This window comes from Ursus arctos, unplaced genomic scaffold, assembly GCF_023065955.2.
Source record: "Ursus arctos isolate Adak ecotype North America unplaced genomic scaffold, UrsArc2.0 scaffold_12, whole genome shotgun sequence".
NCBI classification, from domain to species: domain Eukaryota; kingdom Metazoa; phylum Chordata; class Mammalia; order Carnivora; family Ursidae; genus Ursus; species Ursus arctos.
In genome coordinates this window covers 23263948-23277976 of record NW_026622786.1, presented here as the reverse complement: position 1 = coordinate 23277976, position 14029 = coordinate 23263948, and the positions used below count along the sequence as shown (strand labels likewise).

The following is a 14029-nucleotide window of genomic DNA, read 5'->3' as shown; positions in this document are numbered from 1 at the left end:
CAAAAACTAAATCCTGAAATGGTGAAAATGCTTACTTCTAGAGTGATAGAAATAGGGTAGAGAATATTGCTTTTCATTACTAACCTCCTCTATGTTATTGATTTCCTTAAAAGTATGCACCGTGTAAGAGAGACAAAGACAGAGAGGGGTAGAAGAATAACTCTATTACAGGGGACAAAAATGTTTAAAATGTCAGGATGGATATATAATTGCCAATATGCAGAAAATTGAGAAACGTCTCTGTGTTTAAGCAAAGCACGCAGTTTCCACAAAAACAGACTGTAAGATCTTCTTGCCATCAAGAAACCTTGGATTCACAGGCTGATAATCCAAACCCCTGGGGATATCATAGTCACCCTATAATTTATTGTCTCAGACTTTAGCAAGTTTGAAGTGTTTATCACATAATAAAACATTTCCAAATATCCCAAGTATCTACATGTATGCTCACTGGGTTCCTCAGTTTGCCACTGAACTTCATTCAGCCAGCAGCTTTCCTATAACAGCGACCAATTTCCCTTTGAGGAAAACAAGTCAATAATGATATATGTATTTCTACCTCCAGCATAGAATTATGTTCTCTACCTTGATTATTACCATAACAGATAAGCACATAGTTTGGGAAGGACATACCCAGGAGAGTCTGCTTTCCGAAGGCGAAAGAAAAAAAGAAACAAACAAATCCAAAAACAAGCAAACAAAAAAAACCGCTTCTAAACTTTGAGAGAAATCAATATTCCAGAGGAAAACAATTACACGCATGACTATGAAACCCCACGGGAGACTTTTAAATTCAATTCCAAATTCGGTTGTACATTTCAGCAAATTCAGACACAGTAAAGTCATCAACAGCAATCTCTTCCTATGTGAAGAATGGGGAAGAAATGTTTTTGAAAAATACTTACCACTGCCAGTGGATGCAGAAGCTGACATGCCCAAAGTTAGTGCTTACCAGGTCAGAGAGGATTTCGGGGAGAATCGTTTTCGGTGTGGCTCCGGAGTGATTAAAATCCTCGGTCAGACTTGTAATCAAGTGAAATGTAATGTTAGCCGAGTTCTAATTTTAGATCTTGGACAAAGCTGAGAATAGCAAGAATCACATGGAGCTCCTGTGGATCAAGTGATAGACAATGTATGTGCGTGCGTTCTGCACGCTGCAAACGCTCTAGTTCTAGACTCCTGAAAAAAACAACTCCTGCTGAACGTTCTTCCACTTCTCATGACTTACGCATTTTGAATATTTAATAGAATATAATGCATCTATTCCAAGCAGAGAAACTGGAAAATATGAGAACGTATGGCATAACAAAAACCCTACCTTGGTAAACCATAGATGTGTAAATATTTAAACGAAAGGTAAAAGGCTTCACAAAATAAGACAAGGAAGATGTAGACAAGTATGGGTAACAGGGGAGCTCCAAGCTTCTGCTGCACCCAGGCCTCAAATCTAATTCTCTCTCATTCTTTCTCTCTTCCGCCTTTATAGATGGGAGTTAATTCCAGGTTCTTTAAACAATTTTGTATTTATTTTTTCTTTGTCTTTTGTTTTTTAATGCTATACATTTTTAAAATTTATTTATTTATTTCAGTTAGGCTTCACACCCAGCATGGAGCCCAACATGAGGCTTCAACTCATAATCCTGAGATCAAGACCTGAGCTGAGATCAAGAGTTGGATGCTCAACCACCCAGGCAGGCGCCCCTGTATTTAGTCTTTGAATTGGTAACATAGGCACATAGAAAAAAACCCAAAAGATAATGAATCCCCACCTAACCCCACCTCCAGTCATTTAGTTCTCCTGTCTGAAGGTAATCACTGTTGCCACTTCTTGGGTGCCCTTCCCAAGACGGTCTGAATTTACAAAACATAAATATGCCTATATTCATGGAAAACACACACACACGGTGACATGCACAGACACACACGATGCTAGCATATTCCATATATTTTTCTAAACCATGTTTTCTTCACTCAGAATATATCAGAAATTGTTTCATATTAGTATATTCAGAGTTATTAGTAATTTCATATTAGTATACTAGAGTTACATCATTCTTTTTAATGACTACATAGCAGTTTGGTGTGTGGGTGGATCATAATTTGATTAGTCACTTGGACACTTTGGCAATTTTAGTGTTTTTAAATGCCTGATTATTCCACAGAAATTCTCTAATGCTTCTATAACAAATTAGCTCAGAGAGCTATGGGGCTGCCGAAGATCACAGAAAGAGTAAAGAAAGTCACAGAACCTGAACTCTAACCCCCTGTCCAGGGAGTCTGCACCGTCCCACACAAGGCTTCCCCGACTATGTTCATAAGGCAACCTGAAGGTGCAGGGAGGAGTTGGTTTCGGTTAAGGAAAGTACTAAATTGTCTCTTTGGAAACAATTTAGATGTATTTCTGCCTTTGGCACTGTCGACAATTAAATTTTAATTTGGTAATATCTCTAGAAAACCCACAAATCCCAAGGCTATCTCTCTTTCCCTCTTCTAGCTTATTTCCCATGCTCTGAGGCAACACTATACAAAGGGAGACCAACTGAGAAATTGCTGAAGTGACTTACTCTAGAGTAATGGCAGGGAAAGTGGAAAAGTGACTAGATTGATGAGCCATTTATGAAGAATTTTAGACAGAATTTCAATGCTTTGGGGACAAAGCAGGTGAGCGAGAAGGAAGAGACAAGACACTATATGGTGCCCTCTCCATAGTTTGACAACCCCCCACGTTAGTGAACCCCAGTTTACCAAAGTAGAATTAGGGGACAAGTCCCAGCCTCCCTTGCTATAGAATTGGAGAAGGTAAATAAGGTTCATGTACTTTGATTTAGAAGCAAAGAATGTGAGGAAATCGGCTGGGTGGCTAGAGTCCATTTTTGCTGGTCAAAGTACAGCAGAGGCAATATATTCTGGGGTTAGTCTTAGCAGATTGAGTTTCCTGACCACAGCGGACGTAGCAGCCCCCTTACCAGGCCAGTTCAATGGTACAGTTCCAGGCCTTGTTCTATGAACTAATATCCCTTCTTACTTAAACATGACTGGGAGAATCCTGTCATCTGGCTCTAAGAAACTGACACAACTATTTTAACTCTTTCTTGTTATATTTTCAAAAATATTGCTATTTCTTCATATATCAATTTCAGAACCATCTACTGACTTCATACATAGAAGATGAAAGTTCTGTGGTCTTAAACCACCTACACACTACCATATACCTCCCCTCCTCTCGTCCTCCCAATATAGTTATATCATAATTTTTGTTAAATCAGTTTATTATGTAAATATTATTCATAGCTGATCCAATAATAGAAATAATTACATTCCTTTCCTTTTGTACTTTTTGGGTTTTTCTGGAGTTAAGTGTACTTTTTATTTGCTTAATTTTCTGTGCACTTATCACTGTATTTTTTTTTTTAAGATTTATTTGAGAGAGCAAAAGTGAGAGAGATCACAGAGGGAGAGGGAGAGGGAGAAGGAGAAGCAGACTCGCTGCTGAGTAGGGAGCCCGACGTGGGGCTCAATCCCAGGATCCTGAGATCACAACCTGAGCCTAAGGCAGACACTTAACTGACTGAGCCACCCAGGTGCCCCTATCACTGTATTTTTATATACCTGTCTCTTCCTCCAACCAGATTTATTGAACATAACAAAATTCTGTACACAAAGTGACCTGAACCTACTTGTACTTTTTTTTTCTGGAGTTAAGTGTACTTTTTTATTTAAACGATTTCTATGTACCTATTACTGTATTTTTATATACTTGTCTCTTCCTCCAACCATATTTATTGAACATAACAAAATTATGTATACAAAGTGACCTGAACCATATTTCAAAACATGGTCCTTTCTTACTAATATTTTAAGTCAATCCACTGAGTGTCCCAAAGAAGCTTACTCTAAAATTAATAGAAAATTGTCCAATATGCCTAAACAAATGGCCTAACTGCTGGAACTTTCATAGTTCTGTATGATAATTAACATAGGTAGGCTTGAACTCCTATGACAGGCTGCTGGAGAACTGATGGACCTAAAGAGGCCATTTTGTGCACTGCCACTGTGATGCCATCATGTTCCTGGATCATAATGTTCCCATTATCTGATTCTTGACAACCACGGGAATGTCAGTGGAGTCTGAGGTTAGCTTAGCTGCTTGTTGGGCTAGAACAGATATCATCCCAGCATGTTCATCTGACAGGGCCCCAAGGCAGCCCAGATCAAGTCCTTGTGAATCTGTGCACAAGACCCCAACAATGGATGGATTCTTCATTGTGTCTTCCAAGTGCTGCTCTAAGGTCACCTCCAAACTGTCTGCCGTAAGCCCTGGCCTATATCTTTATATACCTGAATATCCTTGGAAAAATCACTTAATCTCTCACCTCCTCAGTTTCTTATTGGCAAAATGTAGATAATAGGAGCTTTTTTTTTTTTTTAAAGATTTTATTTATTTATTCGACAGAGATAGAGACAGCCAGCGAGAGAGGGAACACAAGCAGGGGGAGTGGGAGAGAAAGAAGCAGGCTCATAGCGGAGGAGCCTGATGTGGGGCTCGATCCCATGACGCCGGGATCACGCCCTGAGCCGAAGGCAGACGCTTAACCGCTGTGCCACCCAGGCGCCCCGATAATGGGAGCTTTTCATCGGCTTTTGTGAGGATTGAATAAGTTAACATACAAAAGAGTTTGGACAGTGCCTGATAGGAGTAAGTACTCATAAAGGTTAGTTCTTATTTCTACCCTCCAACAGTAAAGCCAAGAAAGGAGAAGATGGGAATAGAAACGATTGCCATATGATCATAGGAAGAAGGTTAGCTAACTCTGAAAGCGTTTTCTTCTGAGACGAAGACAATATCGAGGAGAAGGCAATTGTACAGTGGAGGCAAGGTAAATGAGCTCATTTAAACAGCGTGTTCCTCACACAAAGTTAGGTATCTCATTTTATAATGTTACACAAATTGGTTTATCTTTTCCTTCTATCATTGTGTGTTTGCCAGGAGCTTGGTGCCAGGTTTGCATTCTTAAGTCCCACAGGGATATAGGTCATCAGAATCCATGGCCCTGACTGAGTACAATTGCAATGCTTGTGTTTAGAAAAAGCAAACTAATCTAGGAGAGCACCGAGTGGGGTGAGCAGGTAAGAGGGGGTATAAAAGCACATTACAAATACAGTGTCGTTCAAAAGAACTCAGAGCAGGGTCTCAGAGAGGTATTTGCACACCCATGTTCATTGCTTCATTATTTACAATAGCCAAGAGACAGAAGCAACCAAAACATCCACTAATAGAAAAATGGATAAAGGAAATGTGGTATATACATACAGTGGAATATTACGCAGCCTTTAAAAATGGGAAATTCTGTCACATACTCAACATGGATGAAACTACCTGAAAAGAAACCAGTTGCAAAAGGACAGCCAATGCCATATGATTCTACTCACATGAAATAGCTGAAGTAGTCAAAATCATAGAAACTGAAAGTAGAAAGGTGGTTCATGATATGAGCAAATGTGCATGATACCATGTTACAAGAAAGGAAAGGGTATCGCCTTTTTATTCTAGTCAGGTCTTCAGTTGACTGGATGATGCCACCAACACTGGAGAGGGCAACCTGCTTTCCTCGGTCTATGGATTCAAATGTTAATCTAATCCAGAAACACCCTCACAGACACATCCAGAATAATGTTTGTCAAATATCTAGGCATCCCAGTCAAGTTCACACTTAAAATTAACCATCACAGTAGGCATCCCTATTTAATGCACATAAGAAACCAAAGTTTAAAGAGAGTGAGGGACATGCATATCAAAGCTATCCAGCTGGAAAACAGCTGAGCTAAATTCCAACTCAGATGGACATGGCTCCCAGACCTTGACCATTAAGTTATTCTGCTTCCTTTTAGAAACAAGTTTATGTCAGTTACACAAAATTATATTTGTAGGTGGACACCAAGAACATCAAAGCAATGTTATTGCTGCTTAATGCATCTTTAGATAGCCAGTGAATGGAGGTAGGGAGGAACAGAGGTAAAAGCAGCAGGGGACGGAGACTCAGTCTACATAGAGAGCTCCATTTCCTTTTCACTCTATTCCATCATAACTAGTGTTAATACATAGGCATATATTTAGAGAAGGATAAGGGTTTTAAACACAAAACACTAAGATAGTTATTACTCTGTTTTTTAAAAGCATTATTTTTCTAAGGTTTGTTTATTTATTTTACATAATCTCTACACCCAGCATGGGGCTGGAACTCACCACCCTGAGATCAAGAGTCACATGCTCTTCCCCTGAGCCAGCCAGGCATCCTGAGCATTGTCTTTTACAAAGTGTAATAGAACAATAGAACTAATGATCATTTAGTCAAGCTTCTTCCCATAAATTCTGACAAGACTACAGTACTGTAAGTAATCCTATCAAGCATACAATCATCTACTTTGTGTGACCCATTTATTCAAATAAGAACAAGAGAAAATAAAGGAACACAGGGGAAAACAGTGTAAAATAAGAGTATATTACCTTGGGATTTTGATCTGTAATGCTCTTTTTATGACTCCCTAGAGTCTTCTAATAAAACAAACTGTTACTTGTCAGAATGGAAGGTTTTGAAGCAGAAACACCATGTAACTAGAGTTCCAAGAAACATAAATGAGACTTGCCCTCATCAGATCAACAATTTTTTAATGTTAAGAATTCTCTTTCAAAGAAGAATTTGAAGCCTCTGTAACTGGTCTTTATTTTAAAGACTTAGAATATTTTTTTTATTTTTAATTTTTTTATAATAATTTTTTATTGTGTTACGTTAGTCACCATACAGAACATCCCTAGTTTTCGATGTAATGCTCCATGATCCATTACTTGCATATAACCCCAGCGCACCATGCAATACGTGCCCTCCCTAATACCCATCACCGGCCTATCCCAATCCCCCACCCACCTCCCCTCTGAAGCCCTCAGTTGGTTTCCCAGAGTCCACAGTCTCTCATGGTTCATTCCCCCTTCTGTTTACCTCCCCTTCATTCCTCCCTTCCTTCTCCTACCAATCTTCCTATTTCTTACGTTCCATAAATGAGTGAAACCATATGATAATTGTCTTTCTCTGCTTGACTTATTTCACTTAGCATAATCTCCTCCAGTCCCGTCCATGTTGCTGCAAATGTTGTGAAATCATTCTTTTTGATGGCTGAGTAATATTCTATTGTAGATATGGACCACATCTTTAAAGACTTAAGAATATTTTAAAACTGATTTGTTTAGCTGTAGAATTTTCCGGAACACTGATATTCTTTTATGTGAAAATGTTCCATTAAGGTTGTGTGTGTGTGTGTGTGTGTGTGTACACAAGGAAAGAGAAACTCCTAAATAACAACATACTTGCCAAATACTAGGGAGTCACTGTTTTCCACATCTTGATACCTATATTAGGAAGTTACAGCTACATACTAATTTGCACCACTTGGTCTGACAAAACAGGGACATTTCCTCAGGGGATGATAGAAAACACTGTTAGACACCAAATACCTCTCAGAGCTCAAGTTCTCAGATTGTAGCTGGTCTCACATGACTTTGGCCACATGATCCTGCAGAGTTTCAGTCTTTAATAACTTAAATATCCAAGTTACTAAAATATTTAGCTAATTATTTCTTTTTTCTATTATTAAGTAGGTGTTTTATAACCAAAAGTTAATATATTTAACTAGGAATGAAAACATACTTCTAACCTTAAGACTGTGCTGGTCTCATTTCTGATACACACACACATCATTTCCCTGAACCAATCCACAGGTGAGACACAAGAAATAGTGTATGAAAATCATTTCTTCTCTAGCCCACTGGGAACTGGCCAGAAATTAGGTCATCATTGGAAATGATTTCAAAATCTTCATTCGAGAAAAGCATGCTGTGAGTCTAAGTAACCAATATGTGATTTAGCAAACAAAATACAAGTGAAGAAAATAGAATCCTCTTAGGAATGAGCTGGTGCCATGGATTTTTCCATTATGTAAAGATAGTTCTTACGTGAAATATAAACCTAAGCTGTGGTCATCAGGATATTATGCAACTTTCTAGGGCAATTTAAACCTCAAGTGAGAGGACCACAGAATAAAAGCCATTACAGTCTTGTTTCAAAAGGAAAAACCAAAACAGGGACACCTGGCGGGCTCAATCAATACAGCATGCAACTCTTGATCTTGGGGTCATGAGTTCGAGCCTCACACTCGGTGTAGAGATTACTTAATAAAAAAAAAAAAAGAGAGAGAGAAATTAAAAGAAAAAAGAAAACAAAGAACAATACCCCTTATATAACCACCAAATAATGACACAAAAGTTGCACTGGCTTTATGTCGAATGAGGTATTTTGGGCCACATGGCAAAAAGACATACTCTTTCTGCTTTTATTTTTATGCACTCATTTTTAGTTCTACAGAAATAAAAGCTACACCAAATTTTAAACTCTGTAACTGGATAATATTTTGTTTCTAGGACACTGACCCAACTTTTGAGGATATACTGCAGACATTTTAAGAGGCAACTACAAACATTGCTTTTTCACATTTCTGCAAACACGATGCAATTACCAAACCCGTAATATCTAGTAAAGATAGAAGCTGAGACATTTTAACGTATTTATAACTACAAACCAAAAAAAAAAAAAAAAAAACTTTCTGAATTAGAATGCATTTATATGTCAATATTTTTAATTTTCACAAGCTTATTAGAGAAACTAGTAAAGGACCATGGTGGTTTTAAAAAATTATGCCATCCCTGTGACAGTTTGTCCTGCTCTGCCCAAGCAACATGTGAACCAACGGGGCCCTTCTAATCTTGTGCCAGAAACACAATGGGACCAAAGCCAGGTTCTTGTGCAATGTGGGACGCCCTTGGTTTAAAGAGTTACTAGTGTGGCGACTTAGCTCATGTACTCCTGTCTGGTGCATCTGCATAACTAATGTTTCAAACTGTTAGTTGTTCTGATTTACATTCATCCCTGCAGTTTCTATTAACTTAATTACACCTGCCATCAAAGTAGTTGCCTTTGTTGCTGCAGTTTGTTGTTTTTGTTTTTTTAAAGATTTTTTATTTATTCATTCGACAGAGATAGAGACAGCCAGCGAGAGAGAGAGAGAGAGAGAACACAAGCAGGGGGAGTGGGAGAGGAAGAAGCAGGCTCATAGCTGAAGAGCCTGATGTGGGGCTCAATCCCATAACGCCGGGATCACACCCTGAGCCGAAGGCAGACGCCCAACCCCTGTGCCACCCAGGTGCCCCTGTTGCAGTTTGAACCCTGGCTTTACTCTTCCAGGAAATGAATTTGCTAGGTTTTTCCAGATCACTGCACTCTTGAAACCTCTGTACAGACTTTATAAACCTTGGTATTTTTTTTTTTAATTTATTTGACAGAGACAGCCAGCGAGAGAGGGAACACAAGCAGGGGGAGTGGGAGAGGAAGAAGCAGGCTTCCAGCAGAGGAGCCTGATGTGGGGCTTGATCCCAGAATGCCAGGATCACGCCCTGAGCCGAAGGCAGATGCTTAACGACTGAGCCACCCAGGCGCCCCAACCTCGGTATTTTTAACTTTCCTTTTTACCACATTTCTAGAACTATGTAACACATATTTGGAACATATTAAAGAGCTCTCTGCGGCAAACTTCAAGTTCCATCGCTTACCGCAAGTTTACCACGGTCAGACAGCTCCTCTGGAAATGCGGGTGAGTGGAGGCACTCCGGCTGCCGGTCGGAGGGCCCTTGGCCTCCTCAGCCTGGGATAAGCATGAATCCTTCTTTGACCGTCCTGACTTTGCCCCCTATATAGCCTAAACTCTTGATCTCACACCTGTTCTCAATTCTTCTGTTCTGTCTCTTGTCAAGGCCCAGAACAGCTGTTCCCAATGCTTTGTGTTGTTAACATTCCACATGAGACTCAGGAGAAGCCTGATACTGTAACAGAACTGCAATTACTATTGTCATGCTTCAGTTTTGTGGCTCTCCTCTGGACTGTCTCCAAATTCTCTTGTTCAGTTTTAGCAGGCTGACCTAGAGTTCTCTCACAAGGGTCTGACTAGCACATGAATTAGCTCGTGGTTAAAGTCCTTCTGCTCAGGACTGGAACTGCCTCATCAGGAATTCATTTCCATTTCATTCTGAGCTTGCGAACATCAAGGACTCATGATACCTTCACTGTTTGCCTAAATGGTAATTGACTTCTGGAACATAAAAGAGCTGTGGTTATTTTTGTGGGGATAACAATGATAACATGAGGCACCCAGGGTTTGGCATGAATAATTCAGAGTTGTCCTGGTTTCTCTGCTGAGATATTACTGAAACACGTGGTGACCTTGAGATGCTAAAGAGTGAAAATGAGTGCCTAGAGCTCAGAAAGAGAGGTGGGATCAGAGAGAAGAATTTAGGAGACATCTGGGAGAGAGATGTGGCCAAACTTTGGCCAAGCACACTGTGAGTACAGGTGAGCAGTGGGGAAGGAGGCCAGATTGCCAGGAGTTCAAGACCACCCATTCAAGAAGGTAGGCAAAGGCAGGAAGGAATAGGACAGGAGTTTGTTCCTGTGGTGGCAGGTAAAGGTAGCAATGTGAGAAAGGAAGGTTTTAAGCCTTAAAAGTAGAGGGAAATTAGTTTTAGTGAAGTAAAGCATTTCCTGGGGCAGGAGATTAAAGATAACATTTCCTCTATTTATTAGTTAGGTCAGCACTATTCAATAGAATTTTCTATGGTGATGGAAATATTCTATATCTGCAATGTCTAAAATATGGTACCCACTAGCCACATGTGGCTCTTGACATTTAAATTTCAATTAAAATTCAGTAAAATCCAGATTCTCAGTTACACTAGCCACATTTCAACTGCTCAATAGCCACAATAATTAATTTAAATTTAAACTTAAACTAGTGACTATTGCACTGGACAGCTCAGAGTTAGGGTTATTACTACCTAGAGTAGCAGATTAATCTCAAAGCATCATTGCCTTAAAACAAGAAAAGTTATTTCACCTGTATCACATCCAAACCAATCAGTGCTGCGGTGTGGTGGTGGGAAGGCTTTGTGCCACCAAGTCATTTGGAGATGCTGGCTCCTTCCATCTTGCGTGGCTGCCATCTTCAACATAAAGGCTTCAGGGTTGCTACGGAAAGGAAAGAGAAGGAGTATGGAGGATCTCTTGGGAGGCTCTATGGGCTTTGAATTGGTTTACATCACTTCTACCCATATTCCAATGGCTAGAAATAAATCACATGGCCCTACCTAACTGCAGGCTAGGCTGGAAAATATTTAACTCTGTGCCCAAAAAGAAAAGGAAACAAGTTTATGGACATACAACATGACCCTGACACATTCATCAACAAGAAAAAAAAAAAGTAAATTTGCTGAGAGTTCTGGGATCAGTCTCCAATAAGTCCTCCGTGAAGAACTGGAAATGAATCTTAACCAGTGTGCTGGAGGAGTGCATCTCGTACAGTTCTACATGTGAGGAAGAGACTGAAAGAGCAAAATGGGGCCATGGATTAAACAGAAAGCAAGGATCAGGAGGAAGAAATGCGATTAATAATAGAGAGTAGGAAGTTTGATTTTTGCTGGAGAATCACATCTTCCTCAAAAGGAAAAACAAAGGGAAAGTGTGAGAATATAGAGATTTCGATGTGAAAAGGGGAGAAATGAAAGATCATTGGGTTGAATCACTTTGTCTTCTCTGAAGACATTAGGAGCTATCTGCTTAATACAACAGGGCTGGGGGAAATCTGTGCGGGTGCTTAAATGAACAGAAAAGATTGGCATGGATACTGTAAAGAATGACTGAGGCATTTGCTGCAGAATTTGGAAGGGATCTGTTGAAGACTAACCTGGCGGCCACCATCTCCTGTAGGATGTGTCAGGTAAATTGTATTGTGCATCGTCTTTTTCTCTTGATACATATCCCTTTGGTAAGTCATAAGGTCCTGTTCATCTTCTGTTTTTTCATAGAGATGGGCTTTGAAAATCTGACTTAGACTTTTTCCTTCTGCCATACTTAATACACCAGAATACGTGTAAAATATCAAAGCTAGTGACTAGACGAGCATGCAAGAACTTTAAGAAAGATTAGATGAATAGAAAATATTGAAGCTAGTGATTCATATTTTGTCATCAGTTGAATTACCGACACTGCATCATTTGAAGTTTGAGAATGAAATGACTTCTCGTTAACAGTGAACTAAAAGTAGGAAGAAAATACAAATATTCTTTATCAGTGATACTGTAAAATCTTGGAATCACAACCAACAGTCACACAGTTTAATATTATCTTCTGTGTTTACTGCCCACTCCCTATTCCACCTCCTCAGCTTCCTTTCTACCCAGGTTCTTTAAGAGCTCTCTTAGAAAACATTTATTATTTAATACGAGGTGGGGTGGGAAGGCAATGTCTCACTTTCTGTAGTTGACTTTTTTGTTTTTAATCTGCTCAGATATTCTTCCAGATCCCCTTTCTTAGTCCATGTGGTTAAATGGGGCTGACTGACTCCCAGGCTCCAAAGGTGACCCTTAAGATTCAAGCCTGGCCAGTCAGGCTATTATATTCTCCTGCCCACATTGATGGGCACGAACCAAGCCAGACCAATCGAAACTCTCCTTGGGATTTTAACTGGAAACAGAATGTGAGTTCTGAGGAATGTAAGTCTGGGTACTCATAAGCATCTTTGTCAACACATTGGGACAGCTTGTCTCGAGAATGAAATCAACGCAAAGCAAAAAAAAAATCCAAGAGATACAGAGTGAAGAGATAGAGATATAGAGACAGAGAGAGAGAGAAACAGAGACTGTCTCGAATTTATCAAGTCCCTGGATCCAGCCATACCTGAAACTGATACCCCTGAGCATTTCAGGTAATATGAATCAAGTACCCTTTCTAATATAACCCTGGAAGAATTGGGCTTTTGTCACTTGCAGTGGAAAAGGCCCTGACTGTTACACTTCAAAAATACGGGTTCAGGCTGAAAAGGAGAGAAATTTGAACAACTGAATGCAACAGGTAGTCCCTTCATTTTTATCTCCCTCGAATTTTTGACCTTTTTGATAGTGGTACTTATGGTATGTCCCAGGGGACAAGAGTAGAAAAGAAAATAATAGAAATGAAACTCAGCCTTCTCAATTGCTGAGAAAGCTTAGAGTAGACCTACAACATGGTAAAGTAACATCGGGCTTCATTAGGCGCTTCACTTGATAGTGTCTCAACCCATTACTACTCCCTATTGCTTATTAAGGCTTAAGTCAGAAAAGTTAGTCAGATGTAATGTGATAGAGTAGCAAGTGGATTTACCTGGACTGAGCCTCAGTTTGCACTTCAGTGGCTGTGTGACATGAAGAAATTGCTTTATGTATTACAGCCTTTACAAACATAAAATGGATAAAATATCTTCTATTGGTAGAGACGGCAATTATCCCCTAACAGCCCTTCTCTGCTTTACCCATAGTAACAAAATATTTAGCTAAGCACATGCCCTCTCATTTCCCAGCCTCCTTTGCCACTTTGTGTGGCCTTATGACTAAATTATAGTCAGAGTCCGTGGGATGTAAGGGACAGTGTCCAGAGTGGCTTTGGGGAATCTTCCTTAGGAGACAACTGCTCAGGCAGACAGCCTCTTCTCTGCTGTCCTGCCTGCCACTCCCTTGAAGTGTATTCAATAAAATTCTATCTCCTTTATTAAAAGAGAGAGAGAGAACTGGATATATTGTTCTTCATGTAAAATTCTGCAAATGCCATCAATAGGGAATAGGTTAAATTATGGTACATACCCTCCTAACCCTCTCAGACAGAATTAGCAACCTTTACTAGATGCTCTCACGACACCATTTTTTCCTACTTAGACATGTAATGATGTTTTACTTTTTATGATTATTTAGTATCTGCCTCCTCCACTACACTGTAAACCCAACGAAGGCAGGGATCATTAGGGAGGACATGCTGTGCCCGGTGCTTAGCACCATGCTCGGTATACAGTAGAGGTTTAATATCAAATGTCTAACATAAACACAACAGAATATTACCCAGCCATC

The 14029-nt window shown here is 39.7% G+C and overlaps 1 protein-coding gene and 1 pseudogene across 7 annotated transcripts in view; both read right to left on the bottom strand.

Moving 5' to 3' along the window:
• LRRC39 (leucine rich repeat containing 39) overlaps positions 1 to 13927 on the bottom strand; it is a 33703-nt gene extending 19776 nt beyond the window's left edge. The window contains exons 1-3 of one of the 7 annotated variants that reach the window (XM_057310444.1): positions 11839 to 11909; positions 10993 to 11123; positions 953 to 1109 (exon numbers count right to left, since the gene is read on the bottom strand). The gene's annotated coding sequence lies outside the window, so the exon portion shown is untranslated. Of the gene's footprint in view, positions 1 to 905; positions 1110 to 9655; positions 10040 to 10992 lie in introns of those variants that run through there. The other 6 variants (XM_057310442.1, XM_057310443.1, XM_057310445.1 and 3 more) reach the window with 6 other exon arrangements.
• Positions 1116 to 12003, bottom strand: LOC123001006 (uncharacterized; annotated as a pseudogene).
• Positions 13928 to 14029: the final 102 nt, after the last annotated feature.